This window comes from Ailuropoda melanoleuca, chromosome 1, assembly GCF_002007445.2.
Source record: "Ailuropoda melanoleuca isolate Jingjing chromosome 1, ASM200744v2, whole genome shotgun sequence".
In the NCBI taxonomy this organism is placed as follows: Eukaryota; Metazoa; Chordata; class Mammalia; order Carnivora; family Ursidae; genus Ailuropoda; species Ailuropoda melanoleuca.
The window spans coordinates 10,779,861-10,797,940 of record NC_048218.1 but is presented as its reverse complement, the minus strand read 5'-3'; the positions used below and the strand labels follow the sequence as shown (position 1 = coordinate 10,797,940).

General features: G+C 37.9%; 1 protein-coding gene across 12 annotated transcripts in view; it reads left to right on the top strand.

The window, feature by feature from the left end:
* The window catches only part of ITSN1 (intersectin 1), a 206,032-nt gene that overhangs the window by 30,901 nt on the left and 157,051 nt on the right, over nucleotides 1–18,080 (top strand). For 3 of the 12 annotated variants that reach the window (XM_034655990.1, XM_034655982.1, XM_034655997.1), the window contains one exon: nucleotides 8,449–8,540. The exons of the other annotated variants lie outside the window; for them this stretch is intronic. The gene's annotated coding sequence lies outside the window, so the exon portion shown is untranslated. The remainder of the gene's footprint in view (nucleotides 1–8,448; nucleotides 8,541–18,080) is intronic. 12 annotated transcript variants of the gene reach the window in all.

Here is an 18,080-nt window from a genome sequence, read left to right as displayed (position 1 = left end):
TTGGAGTGGTTCTCTGTATGTGAAATGATCATATTTATTTGTTTACTTATTTATTAGCTGTCTCCCCTCATCCTAGAATATAAGCTCCCTAAGAGCATGGACTCTGTTTTGTTACCTTCTCAAATTCCCTACCCATAGCCCTGTGCCTGGCTCATGGTACTGGTCATCGGTACTGGGTAACCATTTGTGGAACTGCTCTCTTCCTGTGGCCCAACCCACACTTAGTCAGAGCAGCTTAGCTTTTATATCTTGAGCTCGTGTGAGGTTTTGTTTACAGAACATTTTCTAGGTTAACAAAAATTTGAAGATAATTTCCTTAGAAGATAGGAATTTAAGGATATAGGAGAAAGAAAAGATTTTATGGAATTTAAGAAACAAAACAGATGAACATAGGGGAAGGGAAGGAAAAATAAGACGAAAACAGAGGGCGACAAACCATAAGAGACTCTTTTAACTGTAGGAAACAAACTGAGGGTTGCTGGAGGGGAGGAGGGTGGGGGATGGGGTAACGGGGATGGACATTAAGGAGGGCACGCCTTAGAATGAGCACAGGGCTTAGTGCTGCTGGTAAATCACTAAATTCTACCTCTGAAACTAATAATGCACTATATGTTAATTAAATTGAATTTAAATTTTTTAAAAAGTTTTTAGTTTGTCAGAGTATTCCATTTGTTTCTTAAATATGTTGGTGTATGATTCCTGAAGGGGGTGAACATGAGAACAGCATATGATTTTAAACATTTCTTGCCCAAGAGTACTTTTTCTTTACCTATCAAATTGCACACCATAGATTATTTTTATCCTATAATTAGGAAGATTATGAGATTTTATCCTCTTATGTTTACTCTTTTTAGAGTGCTTCCTGAATCCCAAGCCAGAGCATTTATATAGCTTTATTGTGTAAATATTTGTGTTCCAGGTGTGTTATTCATATAAGTATATGTTCCCCTTGATATATATGTAGATGAGTAGTATTTTTGTGTTTTCTTTTTCCCCATTAAATTGTAAACACTCGAGTTTATGACTTAACTATGCTTCCTTTTTAACTCCGCACTGCCCTGGAATTCTGATGTGTACCAGGTTGCTGCTGCCTAAGCGAATAGGTTTTTGTGACACTTGTCCTATGGCAGTTCACGTATAGTTTGGCTACTGTGTTAATTAGGAACTCCTCTTAGTTGTGTTTTAAGGTTTATTACTTTCTGCATTATAACCAGTAAGTACAAGGAGATTGCCTTTTGTTTTTGCTATATGTGTTTTCATGTTATAGTATGGGGAGTGTGAAGTTTTACAACTGTTGTTTTCATTGTGGATTATACATCTTATAAAAATAAATTTTTTTGTATCACACGTAGCTTTTTCCTTGAAATGGTGCTTTATTAATTTAGTGACTCTTCCTTTTGTGTTTTTTGGTGGATCTTTACTCAGACTTGAATCTCTTATTTTAGGTGCATTCTAGCTAGCTTGGCCTGCTGTCCTCACAGCAGCCTGTTGTTTAATAGATATAATATTCTTTTGCATTTTGTTTCTAAAGCAGATAATCTTCTAATTTAAAAAATAACAGTTAATTTTTAAACAGTGAGATATAATTGACATATAATGTTATATTAGGTCCAGGTGTACAACATAATGATTCTTAGAGTTTATTTATTTCAAAGGGAAGGGGTAGATTTCATTCCTCTGGACATTTCTTGCTAGCTTGTGTCCTGTGGAGTATTTTCATTGGCGCCATTTTTTGAGGGTTTTTTTCAAGGAAGGGAATTTCGTATGTCTAAGGGTTGAATGGGAGGTTGTCTCCACATACTTAAAGTGCAGCAGGTTGGCCTACCCAGACTTTTGGGGAGAAAATGAAGCAAAACAAAATAAGCAGTGGGCAAGTGACTGCTCAGTGTAGGGGCCAAAGTGTTATCATTTGTCTCTTACAAGATTAAGTTGTAAACTACGGAGTGGGCACAGCTAGGGAGAAGGTTATTTTCTTCTACCTCCTGCCCTTTGGGGTGTGGCTTTCTTCTGTGTGTCAGAAGGTTTGTCAGGGGCATATGAATTAGTCATCTTTTGCTAAATTACTCTATGGTGACAATCGTGAATCTCCGTAAACTACAACAACAAAACTTTACTTTTCACGTTCATGCCCTTTGTGGGCTTCATTCCAGGACCTGGTATGAAAGAGTGAAAAGAGCCATGATAGAACCTTCCCAAGGCTCCCAACGCTTCCGCTCAAAAGTGGCATATGCCACTGCTACTCACACTTGATTGGCCAGAGCAAGTCACTTGGTCAAGCATGGCCTCAGTGGACAAGAGGTGTACTCCCTTGGGGGGATGGGCAGGTAGGGAAGGATTTGTTAAGGGAGAGCAACAAATATTTTGACAATAATATTGTGTGTTGCAGTATATTTTTGGATATAGTGACATTACAGAAAGGTTTCCTACTTTGAGGGGTGTTCAGCGTTGGAAGTGGGGGCAGGTTTGCAGCCTGTGCTCTCAAGCCCCTTGAAATGAGAACTGACTAGTGAATGTCTTTATTACCATTTTTGGGACCTCAGCCGATAGTGGATCTAATACATGATAGTTTCTTAGCAAATGTTTATTGAATTAGTGGGCAAAGACTTCTAACAATAATAAGAAAGTAGTTCTTTTCGTTGTAATGCCTTCTGTAGCTTCTCTTGAGACCATTTTATAGAGTAGTTCCTATAAATAGCACCTTGCTTATATTAAATGAAAAACTGCTTTTGGGCGATAATTTTTTCTGTAAAAAATTTCTTTTAATGATCTTCCTAGAAAATTTGAAAAATGTGTATTAAATACAAGCAAGGCAGAGATCATCTTCTATCTGGCTACTCAGAAACACTACTGATCATGTTTATTATATACCCTACTATAATTCCTTTTCCTTCTTTCTTTTCTCCATGTAGTTTTTTTTTTTTTAAAGATTTTATTTATTTATTAGACAGAGATAGAGACAGCCAGTGAGAGAGGGAACACAGCAGGGGAGAGGGAGAGGAAAGCAGGCTCCCAACCGAGGAGCCTGATGTGGGACTCGATCCAGGATCGTCCGGATCACGCCCTGAGCCGAAGGCAGACGCTTAACGACTGCGCCACCCAGGCACCCCTCCATGTAGTTTTTGAACAGTGCCATGTTGATAGTTCTATTGCAGTCACTTATTTTTCTCCTTTTCGCCGTTATCTCTTCCTTCACTTCCAGTGTTGTGAACCAACAGTTCTATGGGGCGTTGATGACACAGATAAGTAACAGAAGATGAATTGTAATTGTCCTTGTTCTCTTTCTCTTTTCTCCAGTCTGGACTCCTCCATATGAGCTGTTCACTCAGTCACAAACGTTACCCCCTACTTCTGTCCCCTCTCTGACCACAGCAAGAACGGAAACAAGCAGAAGAGTGGTGAAAGGTGTAGGCCTGAAAACTAAGGGACGGACGGGATTCTCAGACTCCAGCTCCTGGAGAATCAGGCTCTTTTCCTTTTCTTTCCACCCCCCCCGCCCCCTTTTTCCTTTTTTCGTTTTCTGTTGCTCAGAGATCATTTGTTCCTGTCTTGGAGTTTGCACAGTCTTTTGAATGACCTGAAAGTCGAGAACTTGATAATAAATTGGTTTTAGTCCTATCATCTTTTTGTGACTGATACCCTGGAGAAGTTTAGTGTGAGTCATTCAAGAACTTAGCCCCTGCCTGAACCTATGTCTCAAGTGCCTGCTTTATCTAAGGTTGAAGCATTTTTAGGCGGCAACTGATCTTTTGTAGGCAAGCCGCGGAACACATTCACCATTCCTTGTTCTTCTGAATCATTAATCATCTCCCCTCTGAGCTCCGGCAACGCGGCTGAATCTTGAGCCATTTGGCCCTTCACAATGCGGGGGAAATCCTCCCCGCTGAGGTGAATGCATGAAATATTTGTTGTCTCAGTATAGATCAGAGAACTGGTTTATCTCCTGTAATGCACAGATTGCATTCTTTCTTTGTTACTAAAAGGTACTTTTTGTGTCTGTTTATAAAGAGCTCTGATCAGGGCTATAAAAGTTACCATGCAGATGACATGAATTAACCTATTAAACTCTTTGGAATTACTTCTGGTACTTAATGTAATTTCCAAATATTTTGAAATACTGAGTGTAGACTCAGAGAGCTCAGTGGCCAGTTTTTGAGTTTTGATGAATTTCTCTATTTAAGTTGTTCTGGTTGCTATCCACTTTAGAAATGTTCACTCTGCCAAAGAGGTTAGGAGTGTGTGCAGAGTGACAGCCTAAATAATGTGCGTGTTTGCTGTTGAAGCAGATGCCTCTAAGTAAGGCTGCCTGGATCAAAGAGAGAAAGAGTCCCCATGTAATAGCTGTTAGAGACTGATGAGAGCCCTTCGAGTTATTCTTTGTTTCCCATCCGAGATTTTAATTTTCTCTGTTCTGATAAAGGATTTTGATTAGTTCTGTGTTGGTAGCACGCTGATAACTTCCTAAAGAAATGTGACTCAGTAATAACTTTGAGTTTCCATGTGGCTACTTATCTAATCTGACATGTATCTCCTTTAAGAAAAAGTGTCCATTGTTAGAGTCAACTCACAGGTCAGACATTAATCTTCACTGTCAAGTGTCTCCAGTCATTTATGGAGACTAAAGAGATCTTGATGGCTCTCATCTGAATTACCGAGTCTGCTGAATAAAAGACAGTCAGGACTTTGGTCTCTTTTGTGTTGCAGTTCTTAGCAGGATCCAAAAGAATGAAGTTTTCCAAAGATGGAATAGCATGATTTATGAGAGTGTTTATTAAGATATAGGTAATATGTTAAAAAATTAGCTTTATTTAGTTTGGTCTAAGGTAAGCTCCTAGAAACGGATGAAAAGGATGGTTTAAAATTTGCTAAGCTTTATTCAAAGTCTGGATTTGTGGGTAGAAACAATTTCTGTAAGGTATCCCATCATTCCCTTTGATTAAATTTCAGAAAAAGTGTCTGTTAGGATGAAATAAAAAAGTAACCATTCTCTTAAATCACACTTAATTGCAGTGACATAAACGGGAGAAAACTTACCAAGCTAGAGACAGGTGATTTCTTAAGTCCGCTTTTTACTCTGGTGTGAACAAAAAACTATACGGTTATTTTGATTGTTTTATAACTCTAAAGAATTTTTTACATGCTAGTTATATTCTTTCCTTTTTAATTCTCAGGTGAGTAACTCCTGAGCTGGTGGCTTACAAAAATTGGCTGGTTCAGAGACACTTTCTAAAAAAACCAGCTTTCTTCTCTTTCTCCATTTAACCTTTTATTATGAAAAATTCCAGCACCTACAAAAGTGGGGGGAGTATAACCCCCATGAACCATATCCATTACCCAGCTGCAGTGGCTGTTAACTCTTGGCCCATCTTGTTCCATCTGGCCCTCCAGGCCCCACTCCAGATCGTTTTGAAGCAAATTCTAGACATCATATTTCATTAAAGTGAGTTGCTTTTGATAGTGACAGTGGAAGCCATTTTCCCTCTTGGCGTTAGCACAGACGCCAAGGGCTGAATATAATTTATAAGATAGACTTAGCATTGAAGAGTTTACCTTTTAAGAAAGGAGCTCATATTTTCACTGGATACTTTCTCCAAGTTTCTCTTGTCTTTCAGATAGGGGTGTATTTGCAAAGTTCTTAAGTTCTTATCTGTTTGGAAATTCCTGTAGCAAGTTCAGGTTTAGTCATCCTGTACTGTTTTGGCTGTTTCTTATCTAAATAGTATTGAAGGGAAGAAAGAATTATTTCACAAAGAGTTGGCTTTGAGAGGAGTTAGATATATTCAGTATATTAAGGAAGTGGCCTTAATGTTGTAATCATATACCGGCTTTTAAAGGTACCCCATAATAATGGCTCTTAAAAAGTACAAATAAAACACTTACAGGTGATCTTTTGTCCTTGCCAAATAGTAGGACAATTTAATTCCTTTTTTGAGGCAAAATAAAATTTTCTTTCAAGTACCTGAGATCTGCCAAGTATTGGTTGACTCATCGTTTCCTAGGCCAGTGTGCTTTTCCTGTATGTTGACCTTGCACTTTATTTTATTTATTTATTTATTTATTTAAAAGATTTTTTTAATTTATTTGACGGAGAGAGACAGCCAGTGAGAGAGGGAACACAGGCAGGGGGAGTGGGAGAGGAAGAAGCAGGCTCCCAGCAGAAGAGCCTGATGTGGGGCTCGATCCCAGGATACTGGGATCATGCCCTGAGCCTAAAGCAGAAGCTTAACAACTGAGCCACCCAGGCGTCCCTGACCTTGCACTTTAAACTAAATTCCTTTTGTCCTTTAAATGAGACATAAAGCTTCAGTTTATATTGGTTAGTGTGAAAGTAGCATTTTAACTTTGTGATTTCTGAAAAATGTCAAGTGGTTTTAATAATAATAATGATAGTTTCTCAATTTACTCCTAAAAAAAAAAAAGATCCAACAGATTAAATAAAATGTTTTCTTTCTAAAACTAAAGCCAATTTTGCCCTGTTGATTCTTAGAGTTGAGTTCTTGAACACAGGTAGCTGTGGGGTTCACTTTTATATTTTACATTGTTAGCAATTATAGAGTGCTTTGTGACTTGGGATGCTGGAAGTACTGGACTCAGCTCGATCAGGAATCTAATTTGCAGAGCGATTAAATATGCCTCTACTTTTCTTCAGTAGCTGAACAGAAGTATATTTACATTTTACCTATTTCACAGAGATGTTGTTAGAAGTACTATAATTAGATTTTTTTTTAATTTGCAAAAATATTTGAGCTGCTTCACAGATAGGTGCTATATAAAAGCAAGGTGTTATTAACATCTCATTTTTCTTGGTTTGTGCTTTTGACACTAGAAACATACATTGCTTTTTCTCTTTTTGGGTTCAGGTTCTAATACATATTTTGAAATTCGTTCTCTTAATGTTCTTAGCAGCTGGGATGCTATAAAAGCATTCTTGGGTCCTAATTTTAGTACACAGTGATGAGTCTGGATAGATGGCTAAGTTAATGGCAAGGCATTTGAACTGTGCTAAGTGCTCGCCTGCCTATCTTTCTGGCCTCTCCACTTTCAGGGTAGAGTTACTGTTTACAGTGACACGTTTTGCTCTCTGGGACTGGGAAGTCTGAATCCATTTGCCTGTTGCCTGACTGCCTTGAATTCAAATTTTGTTTCATTTCCCTCTTTCTATTTTGTATCTTAAATTTCAGGATGGATGATCTGATTGTTAACTACTACAGGGAAGATGAGTGCTGTCTAATAAAATCGGAATGAGATTATTCACATAGGGGGAATGAATTAGAGAGTCCTAGAACTAATAAGTGAGCAGATCTGATCCTAGAGCCAGCCCCTAGACTCTCCAGTTTTCCTAGACTCTCATTGTGTGTTTATGGGTAAAGTTGTTCTCTTTAGCTCATTTGGGTTGTTTTGTCAGTGGCCAATATGGCTGATTTTTCAGCACCATTTGGACGTGCTTCATGTATATTTTACAGAATATTCACTTTCTTTTAACAATAGCTGGTCGGTCTTATACTTAGTTAAGTTTAAAGACTTTTAACCTTAGTAATTAAACAATATCTTTCCTTCGTTGGGATGCTTATAGGGACTGCTTCCTTTTTAGTACGAGATAATCTGTGATATATTTAAGTTTTGATTTTTTTCTAATTTGTAGAACTTGGAGTAGGGGTGGTAGTTTTTTGGGGAACAGGACTGATTCTTACTCACAGGGTGGTCTCCTCTGTTACATTGTTATGTTCACCAACTCAAAGGGTTAGTATCAGTTCCAACTGGAAATGAGTAACTTTTAAGAACAGATGAGATGACTTGCTCAGGACAGCATTCCAGATATGTAGATAGGGACAGTTATCAGTGGATTATGAAATGTTATTCCGTAGCCCTCATTATGTCATACAACTTGAATTGGCATGCTGTGACAACCACCTTTCTTTTAAAAGGTTCTTAAAAAACAGTGATAACCTACTTTGGTTCTGAGTAAATAAACAGGGAAGCCTCTGATGTTAAACTGAACTTGTTTGATTTTAAGGCCAAAGAAATGAAGACTGTGTCTAAGAAAAATCTGTGCTGAGTGCAGATAAAGAACAACTCCTAAGCATTTTTATTGTTGCCCCCAAAATACCACATTTCTGGAATATGATTACCTAGTTTATCTAAAAAAAAAAAAAAGCCACCTTGTGTATGTTATTAAAGTAAAAAAAAGTCATCAATGTTCTAATTCATAGACTTTTTTACTCAAAAAGACATATGTTTAAGCATCTGCTTCATTAGTTGGACTATATTTTACATATTTCTGTCAGAACTCCAGATCGCTGACTTGAAAATTACATGACTAATTTAATCCTGTGAAGTTTTAGGAAAATAGTAGTTCACTTCTGTTGAATTCCTTGAAACATTATTTGGAGTCAGAGTCAGCTTTTAAAATTCTCTCTTTTTTTTTGTTTTTTTCTTTGTGCGTGTTTTTAGAATTGAAATTGGTTCCTGAACATTTGGAGTACTACACTCTAGCAGGAAGCTCCCTGGGGAAAGACTCCTTGTTTAGTTCTCAATCTGTGCAGGTAATCTGTGAAGATAAAAGGGTGATCACATGGAATTCTCAGTATTTACGTCATTCATTCTAAAACCCATTCATTCACTGGACATTGTATGCCTTTTATGTAAGCCAAACCATGTAACAGATGTAAGAAACAGATGGTAAACAAGCAATTTACATGCATCAGTCCTAAGCTAAGAGTGGGCAAAAGAAACGAGAGCAGAGATTCACTTAAACCATTCTAGGGTTTAAACAAGTCAGGGGGCCCAAGTTTAGAATGGCAAGATTTATTAGCCAGGGCAAGGTAGGACAGAGAGGCAGCATGGGCAAAAATCTGCAGATGGTAGGTAAATTCAATTCTTTTGTAAGAATAGTTCACTAGTAAATAGTTACCAATCTGTAGTAGTTGTGCAATAAATAAAATACTCATGGTTGCCTAATGTTAACATTAATTTTGGATGTCTTTGCTTGATGTGTTTCTACAAACTGTTCAGGCTCAGTTTTTTTCCTTTTCAGTTTTGTACTCGTTGATGTGCAGTGTCTACTTTTCTCCTGCCAGTTCTGTAATGTGTGCCTATTTGGGTTTCAGCTGGCCCCTCCCCAAATCCAGTAGCTTTGTTACCTGGTGGGGAGGGAGCAAAGTAAATTAGAAAAGGTAAATCTGGTCCTGACACATTCCTGTGAAATCTTTAAGTACCTGTCTTGTCCAGGTCTGTCAGTGGGACATGGTCTAGTCCCAGCTCCACCCTTAACCCTTGTCCTTGGGATCGCTTCCTTCCCGAGTGTTCACTCTCAACCTAGGCAGTGATTCTGCAAACTTATCTCCATTCTCCAAAACCTATCTGCTGACTGCTGACCTTTCTACCATGCTCTGTTCATCATTTTCTCTTCTCTGCTGCCTTTGTACCCTGACCTGCTGTCCGTTGTTGTGTGAAGCACACTGTGCCAGAATTATTTGTTTGCTCTCTGTTCCTGCTTGAAATGTGAGCTCTTTGAGGCAGGACCTGTATCTTTCTGACTTTGGATTTTTATGTTTATCACATAACTGTCGTGTAATAAATAGTCATTTTATTTAAGCAGAGCATTGTAACATTAAAACGTAGCTATTGTGCTACGTTTACTGTCTGATAATTGTCACTGAACAAAAGTGCATAAACATTGTTTTAAGCCTTTTACTTACATTACAACTTATTGAATCCTCCTTATTGTTAAAGAAAAAATTATTCTGACATTTACTAAAATTGTAAGGAAGACTTTATTCAAGACTGTTGTAATAGAGGAGAGAGATTGGGTTCACCTCTGAACACAGGGACAAGTGGGGGTTTATAGCCAGGGAGCCGAGCGAAGAGGGTCAGTGGAGGGAAAATTACTAAGAGGAGACATCAAGGGGGGGTGGGATTCTGGCTACAGACAATCCAAAAACTCACCCGTCAAAAGTTGGGGATGAGGAACTTGATCACATCCTGAGCGTGATCAGATATCGGGGGAGAGGGGTTCTCATGAAACTGACTTAGCAGGATTCTTGCTAAAATTGAGCGAGGCAGACTGAAGACAGGATGGGGCCAAAGCCAAGGCCTAGGCAAGAGAGGGCTTGGAGGAACCTGATTAAACTGTGGTAGGGAGAGTTTCTTTGTCATTAGGAACCTTTTCGGTTAGGTACTATTGTGACGTGCATTTTATGGATAAAGAATCTAAGGCTCAGAAGTAGCCAGAGCAACTCACAGAAGTCCCAGAAGCAGTAAGTCCCAGAGCTGGGTGCTCCCTGGATGCTTTCCATCTGATGGCTTTAAACTGTCGATCATCTATCTTCTGGCCTCTGTGCCCTGCTTGGTGACCGCTCAGTGAATTTTTGCTAACCTCTTGTGAGAATCAATAGAGGTTTGCTTTTATTTTAGAATGACTTGTGGTCTCACTGCTGCCAGTGCTGTTGCGGAGCCCACTGAAGCAACATACTCAGCTTGTAATACAGAGTGTCGTTTAAGGCCGAGCAGCTTTATTAGAATTTCAGATAGATGGGGTGACTATATACATTTCTGTTTTCTATTCTGTTCAGCAGAGTAACATTTTCAGTTAGATTTCTGGATCTTACGTATTGAAATATAGCCACACAGGAAGAAAATATAAAAAATAGGATTTTAGATGTTCTGAACATAAAAGGGTGATTTTAAACATTAATTGGTCAAGTATTTCTCTGCAAAGCTCATAAAAAATGGGTGAGTTATCCTGTAAGCTTTATGAATCAGCTGCTTTCAAAATGCTAGTAAGTGAAACATGACCATTTTCGTGTAATTTCACTTAGTTTTCTTTTCTTTTTTAAGATTTTTTATGTATTCATGAAAGAGGGAGAGAGCCAGTGGGCGGGCAGGGCAGAGGGTGAGGGGGAAGCAGACTCCCCGCTGAGCAGGGAGCCCTCCATGGGTCTTGATCCTAGGACCCCGAGATCATGATGCCAGCCGAAGGCAGACACTTAACCCACTGAGCCACCCAGGCACCCCTATTTACAACTTTTAATACAACTTTTAATTTTTTGGTATATTTTCTTCTCTCAGGGCATTTTTGGAAAAGAACAACATGGTGGACATAATAATATGTCTAAAGTTCTAAACTTTTTTTTTGATGAGCATTTTTAATTGTTTTAATGATCACATATTTCACTGTATAGATTCATTATAACATCATAATTTACCTATGCTATTAATAATGTTCTTATACTATCAGACAATTAAGATTATTTCAGATTTTAATTGTTCTAAGTAAAGTCACAGCAAACACCTTTTGGATATCTATCTTTGCATTTTGGATAATTTTCTTAGGGCAGATTCCCAGAAATTGAATTATTGGGTACAGGGGTAAGAACATTTTTTCCCCCTCTTGATGCATATGTTGTCACATTCCTTTCCAGAGGAGTTGTAACGGTTCACCCTCCCACCAGCAGTGTGAGACAGGGCTCTCTTTGCTATATGGCTAATAATATTGGAAATCTGCAATAATATACTTATTTATTTTGAGGCTTTTCTTCATTCCTTTGTGGTGAGTTTCCAAGCTGAGTTGACCTTAAGTAAATTGGCTCACATTCTCAAGTAAAATTTCCCTTAGACAAAAACTGTGTAAGATCCGTTTAAAAGTTGGGATGTCCAGAAAATAAGAAAAGCTTTGTTGGAGAGGGAATGAAGGGTTAGTTATATAATGTCCACATCTAGATGAATGTTATTCAGTGAAGTGCATATTGAATGAATTAACTTTTCTTCCCTCGGTAACAATAGTTATCTTTTCAAAATCTTTTGAATGTTGTTTGGAATTATAGAGCTCAATAGCACTACTGGATTTTGCAACATTGAATTTAAATGCAGTCAACTTTAAGTGTGCAAACGTGCCTAAATTGGAATTCTAGATGAACTGGGATCCACATTTTGACTATAAAATTGGCTTCTACCAAGTTTTTCATATTATAAGTAGAAGTTGAATCTTTTTAAAGGGAATGTGAAACTGAGAAAATCTGGGATTTTCTTCTTTTGCAGCTTTATTCCAGATCACATTGTATTTATGATTCTAACAGAAACTTCCAAACATCCTCTCTGGACTTAAGTGGTACAGCTGGATCTACTTAAAGAAATGAGTGAAATCTTCAGCAAATGATGACCACGACTCTTTTCAGCCTTTCTCAGTTTCTTCAGGCTTAAATATATTTCAGTGTATCTCAGTCAAGTGAAGTGAAATTAAAGTTTTGAATCATGGATCTGTTGCCTTCTAAAACGGTCTGGTTTTCTGTTAGCTACAGTCTGTTTAGTGTTTTAGTGATGCTAATGTTATTGAACGGTTTTTTAGTCCTAAAACTTCCTAGTGGTGATAAATCTTATCCTGCATTAGACGTCCTGGGTCACCTAGCAGGGCGCAGTTGGTTTTATTAATGACCGCATTGTCCTTTGCTCTCATTCATGACACTCAGTGACTTTTCATTGATGTTGCGGTCAGGCTTTTTCACTTGGACTTTGCCCATTCTTTACACATTGGTAAATAACCTCCAACTATAGCGGGAGGCAGCCAGCATCTCTGTGTGGATCAGATTAGCAATATGTCCCTGTGCAGATTTCCTTTATCTCCTGATCGGGCAAACGCTTTAACTGTCCTTAGCAAAAAACTCTTTAAGGGATTAAAACGCATCTCCAGGGGCGCCTGGGTGGCACAGCGGTTAAGCGTCTGCCTTCGGCTCAGGGCGTGATCCCGGCGTTATGGGATCGAGCCCCACATCAGGCTCCTCTGCTATGAGCCTGCTTCTTCCTCTCCCACTCCCCCTGCTTGTGTTCCCTCTCTCGCTGGCTGTCTCTATCTCTGTCAAATAAATAAATAAAATCTTAAAATAATAATAATAATAAATAAATAAAAATAAAATGCATCTCCATTGAGTTTTCCACTTGCTGGCATCGGGAATTAGTTGCGTTGGACGGGAGGGTCTAATTGATATTGCCATCCATTGTGGCACTACATCCGTGAAGATGTCAAAGATGTGAAATGTTTGCTGGGTTCTCAGTTCTCATTATCAAGGCTTCCATGTAGCCAATTCAGTGTTGATGAATACATTCAGATGTAGAGCATTTTATAAATACTAGCACCTGGTTTTTTTTTTTTTTTTAACACAGCATGCATAGGTTTCATTTCTGCTTTTACTATGATCTATAAACCCATATTTAATTTATCCAGATGCAGCTGGTGCACTATTTTTGTTGAAGCAGGCTTAAAAATCTGGCAGGAGGCCTTTGTGCTTTCTTGCTCTATTCAGTGTTGCAATGTTATTTTGCACCATTGGCGCTTTCTGGGTGGTTTCTTGACTTTTTTCCTAAAGCTGAAGGCTCTCTCTAAACCTTTCCTTTGCTTAGCCTTCCACTGTTCCCGCAGGTGAACTGATAATACCAAGGCTTGGTTGCTGGCTGTTGTTTAGAGGTGTACAAGTTAATTACCTAGAGATAAAGGTGAGCGTTGTAAACCAGTACACTGTATTGACTTAAAGACAAGTGTGATACCAGTTCATGTGCTGTGGCGTGGAAGAAATAAAATGATGAAAACATTATTTTAATGTTTTCTTTTAAGGGAGCATGTGCCTGTAATGTGTGGAAGCTAAAGTTTTTATTTGGAAGAAAACTAAGACTTTAGATTGTTTCTTTTTGAGTAACTATACATCCACGTGATGCAGATGACAACGTTTTGTTCTCCGTTTAACCTGGATCATTACATTTTTTCCATGTGACAAAATGTTTATAATTACCTGTTAAATTTCCTTTTTTGGGGTCCTTATTAATTTCTATTTGAGAGGGTACTGAAAAGTATGTGAGTTCAAAATAAGTTAAATTTGCATAATCCCATTTATTTGGCTGATCATCTTGTAATTGCGTATTTTGTATTTAAAATAAAAGTTTGATGTACTGTATGGTGATTAACACAATATAATAAAATAAAATTAAAAAAAAAAAAAAAAAGAAGAGAGAAATGCGGGATTCTCTTGTTACAGATGGAAGCCTGTACACGATGCCAGAAGGTCTGCCCCCTCTTCCTCCCGCCCCCGCGCCGTCACCTTGTATCTCTGTAAAATGAATTCAACATGGCTGAGGTGGTCAGTGCTCTGAACTATGCTAACCATAACCGTTCACTATTAACCAGAACAGTCTCTGCCTCCCTCCTCTCCAGCTACCCACCTGTCCCAGACTGCACCAAACGTGGCTTTGAGCTCTGGCTTTCCCACCTCTGGAGCCTTCCTGCACAAGCTGTTTGGCCTCACTGTGCCTCGTTTCATCCTCTGCAAAATGGGGCCAAGGGGGGCATTAGCTCCCAGGCTCCGGGAGATGGTCAGAAATGCCTGTAAAACGCTTGGCTCAGGGCTACCAGCCGTGTAATTGGTGTTCAATAAACGTCTTCTATTTTACAACAATTTAAAATAGAATAGAAAGCTCCTTATACCAAAACAATTAGTAAACTATCACATTCAAACACACACATGCACACATAAACACACTTCTGCGTCATTTGGTTATAAGAATAAAAATAGAAACGAATCCTGTCATTGCCGTTTTGAGGACATTTCTGCAGTGCAGACGAGCAGGGCCAGAAATAGGGTTGGCAAATATTTTCCTGGGCCTACCGGCTCTTTTAGGAAAAGACAAAAAATAAAAATAAAAATAAAATAAAATAAAATAAAATAAAAGTTTGATCTGAAATGCTTTTCTCCCCACTCCTGTTTCTTAACACTATTGTTTGTTGTTTAGTTTTGCGTTATATGCTTCTTCCAGGAATTACTTTTTTAGCTTTCAGTACCTTGAAATATTTTTTTTTCTTATTGATCCTCTTGAATGTAGAACCTTCTGGAATAAATGAAGTCCCTCATTTATTGTATTGAAACCTTATGAATGGTTATTCTATCTGCAGCGGTAGTGCTCTAGAATCTGATTTCTTTAAAAAGACAAGCTATGGTTAATGACTTTTCAGAGGTTACTCTGCAGTTAGTTGGTGGTCAAAAGGTGGAAATAAGCATCCAAGAGGGGTCAGTTAACTTCCATTTATCTCTTAAATTCCTTTCTCAAGGCTTTTTGTCTCCTGCCCTTCGTTTTTTAACTTTGTAGCTAGGTTTTGGTTTTATTACTCCGGGATGAATTCTCTCCCATTGCCAATATTAACGTAAGGATAATTTAGAAGAATAGAGGTTAAAATCTGTTGACTGAAGCTCTAAAGGCAGCTACTGGGGCATTTCTCTTTGTGGAAAGTAAGCTGGAATAAATGGACAAATAGTCTGAAATGCCAGTGAGTGTTGCCAAGTAATGTGTTGACAGCTGGGCCTGACAGTGATTCCTCACCACTGGTCTCACTCCTGACCTGTCCCCTTCTCACCTCTGTCCTCTGCCACCACCGCCTCCCCCAACAACAAAAATCTGGGATGCATGCTTATTCCCTTTTTAGAGAACAGCATGAATATTCACTACAGCTTTTCAGACAAAGTTGACAATGTCTCTTTGAACTTAGTAATAAGGTTCTCCTTTTTATCAGGTTCTTTACCCTTCGTGCGGTCTTAAAATCTTACCAGCCAGTCGTCCCTTATGGGTCATCCCGTGCTACTTGAAACAGCAGCACATGTAGAAGCCACATTTGAGGCCCATGACTTGAGACATGACAATTTGGCATTGATCAGGTTGGCTATATGTTTGGGATTTGTCAGTTCCTTTGTCCGTTTATTGTTTGGTTTTCAGTACCTTTTCTCTGCGTTTCAAAAGGGCTTTGTGTACATCCTGCCTTTATGTGTAATCTTATAGGGCAGCTTCTGCTTTGTGTTCATCTCCTGCTCAGACACTTTTCACAGGAGTGGGATTTGTCATAAGACTCCCTATAGAGCATGGGTGTGGGCTCTTCTAGTTTCCATTCATTGCAGACTTTTTTTTTAATAAGAGAAAGATTTCCTTTGATTTTTTTTTTTAAGGGTTTCTAAATTTTTAATTTTTGGAGATATAAAAACCTCCAAAAGGAAAAGATGTGGGGACAACAGTTTTCAGTGAGTCCTTTTAATTTTTATTATTCTAGAAGAGGGATAAATGTGCATAGAAAAATACCTAAAACCAGATTGCTCATAACTCAAATACTAGATAGTATCATAATATGAGTAGAGTGTAAGTTACATATTTTTTTATGTTCCTGAGGATATTTTTATACGCTTTAAAGGTGTTTAAAATACCTTTATTTTTTCATTCTTTTCTTACATTTTGAGGTTTTTCCTTTCTTTTCAGTATTTCCTTGATGCCGAATTTCTAGAAATTTAAAATTTCTATTCTGTACCTTTCCATCCTGTAGCCCTTTAACCTAAAACTAAATCGTTTGAGCAGCTTTCTTTTTTAAAATTTTTATTTATTTTAATTTTTTTTAAAGTAATCTCTACACCCACCGTGGGCCTTGAACTCATGATCCTGAGATCAAGAGTAGGATGTTTCAGTGATTGAGCCAGCCAGGTGCCCCCTTTTGAGCAGCTTTCAAACAAAATTTTAAAAAAAATTTCTTTATAAGAAATGAATTTAAAGTTCACTACGTTAGTACCATGAAAATCTATTTCAAGTAAATTAGCCTGCATATTGGGAAAGAACTCATTGAACTGAATGTAGACAATAGACCTGTTAAAATGCAAGCCAAAAATTTTAAATATGAGAAAGAATAGTTCTCTTGTTTCCTTACCTCTCTAGCCTGATACCTTCCAACCAGCTTGCCTTTCTCTGGCAGCACAAATGTGGCTATCCACAACCTAGGACTGCTGGAGTATTGTAAATTTAAGGAATAGGAGGGGTGAGGCTGATTGACTTAAAAATGTTCCATTATGTAAAATACCTTCTCTACCAAGAGTACATTTTAAACTACTGAGGCCGGGTGTTTTTTGGGTTATGAATCCAGTAACCTAGGTCAGTGGAGTGTTTGTGGCACCACCCAGGCCTCTGCCTGACCCCTCCCTCACCCCTCCTGTAACTTTTCCTTATTTATGTAAGAGGATTACAAGATTTTTGTGAGGCAGTGGTCAGTAATTAAGTGAAAAACTGATACTGTATGTTCATAATCTCCTTTTGCTCTTTAGGTCATTAAATCCTAAATTAGCCCTGTTTTGGTATATTAGAAATTTGCTGATTATTTGAATTACATAATTGTGAAGATTCCTGTTTCTGTGAATGAGTGTCTATTTTAATTGCCTCATTTCATCTCCCGTACTTGTTTTCATTCATGCCCTTCCCCTCTTTAATTTAAAAAAACCTTAGAACATAAAAAAAAAACTTTAAAATATTTTCAAATCTTCAGGAAATCTGAAAGAATTGTATAACATGCCTATTTTTAAAGATGTTTCAGATAAATTATTTAATATAAAGTAACATTTTAAATTATGCCAATAATTTAGACTTTAGAAATTTTATTTCTCAAAAAAATTATTTCTCATGTTAAATTTAGCCTTTTTTAAACTGCTGATTTTAGTATTTGTTAGTATGTTTTTATTTTATTTTATTTTTTAAAAGATTTTATTTATTTATTCATTTGACAGAGGTAGAGACAGCCAGTGAGAGAGGGAACACAAGCAGGGGGAGTGGGAGAGGAAGAAGCAGGCTCATAGCGGAAGAGCCTGATGTGGGGCTCGATCCCATAACGCCGGGATCACGCCCTGAGCCGAAGGCAGATGCTTAACCGCTGTGCCACCCAGGTGCCCCTGTTAGTATGTTTTTAAATTTTTTTGAAATCGTTTCATATTTTCTGAATAATCTCCCTTTCTGATAATAAAACATTGGAAATCAAATACCAAACCTCTTTCAATATAATTCTTTTCCATGTGAAATGACATTTAATAAATGTTTTAAGAATGGTCTTCCTATTTTATAAATACACATTTGTAGAGGTCTTCTGCTTTAAGTATGTCAATATTTGAGATTTTAATGTGAATACTGAAATTAAGGATCGGTATTTATTCCTTTAGCTTTCAATTATTCACTCTTTCTGAAGCTGAAATGAAGAAAGGTTAAATACTCTGCTCAAACATATTCTAGCCCTTGGCTTAACCATCCTAACA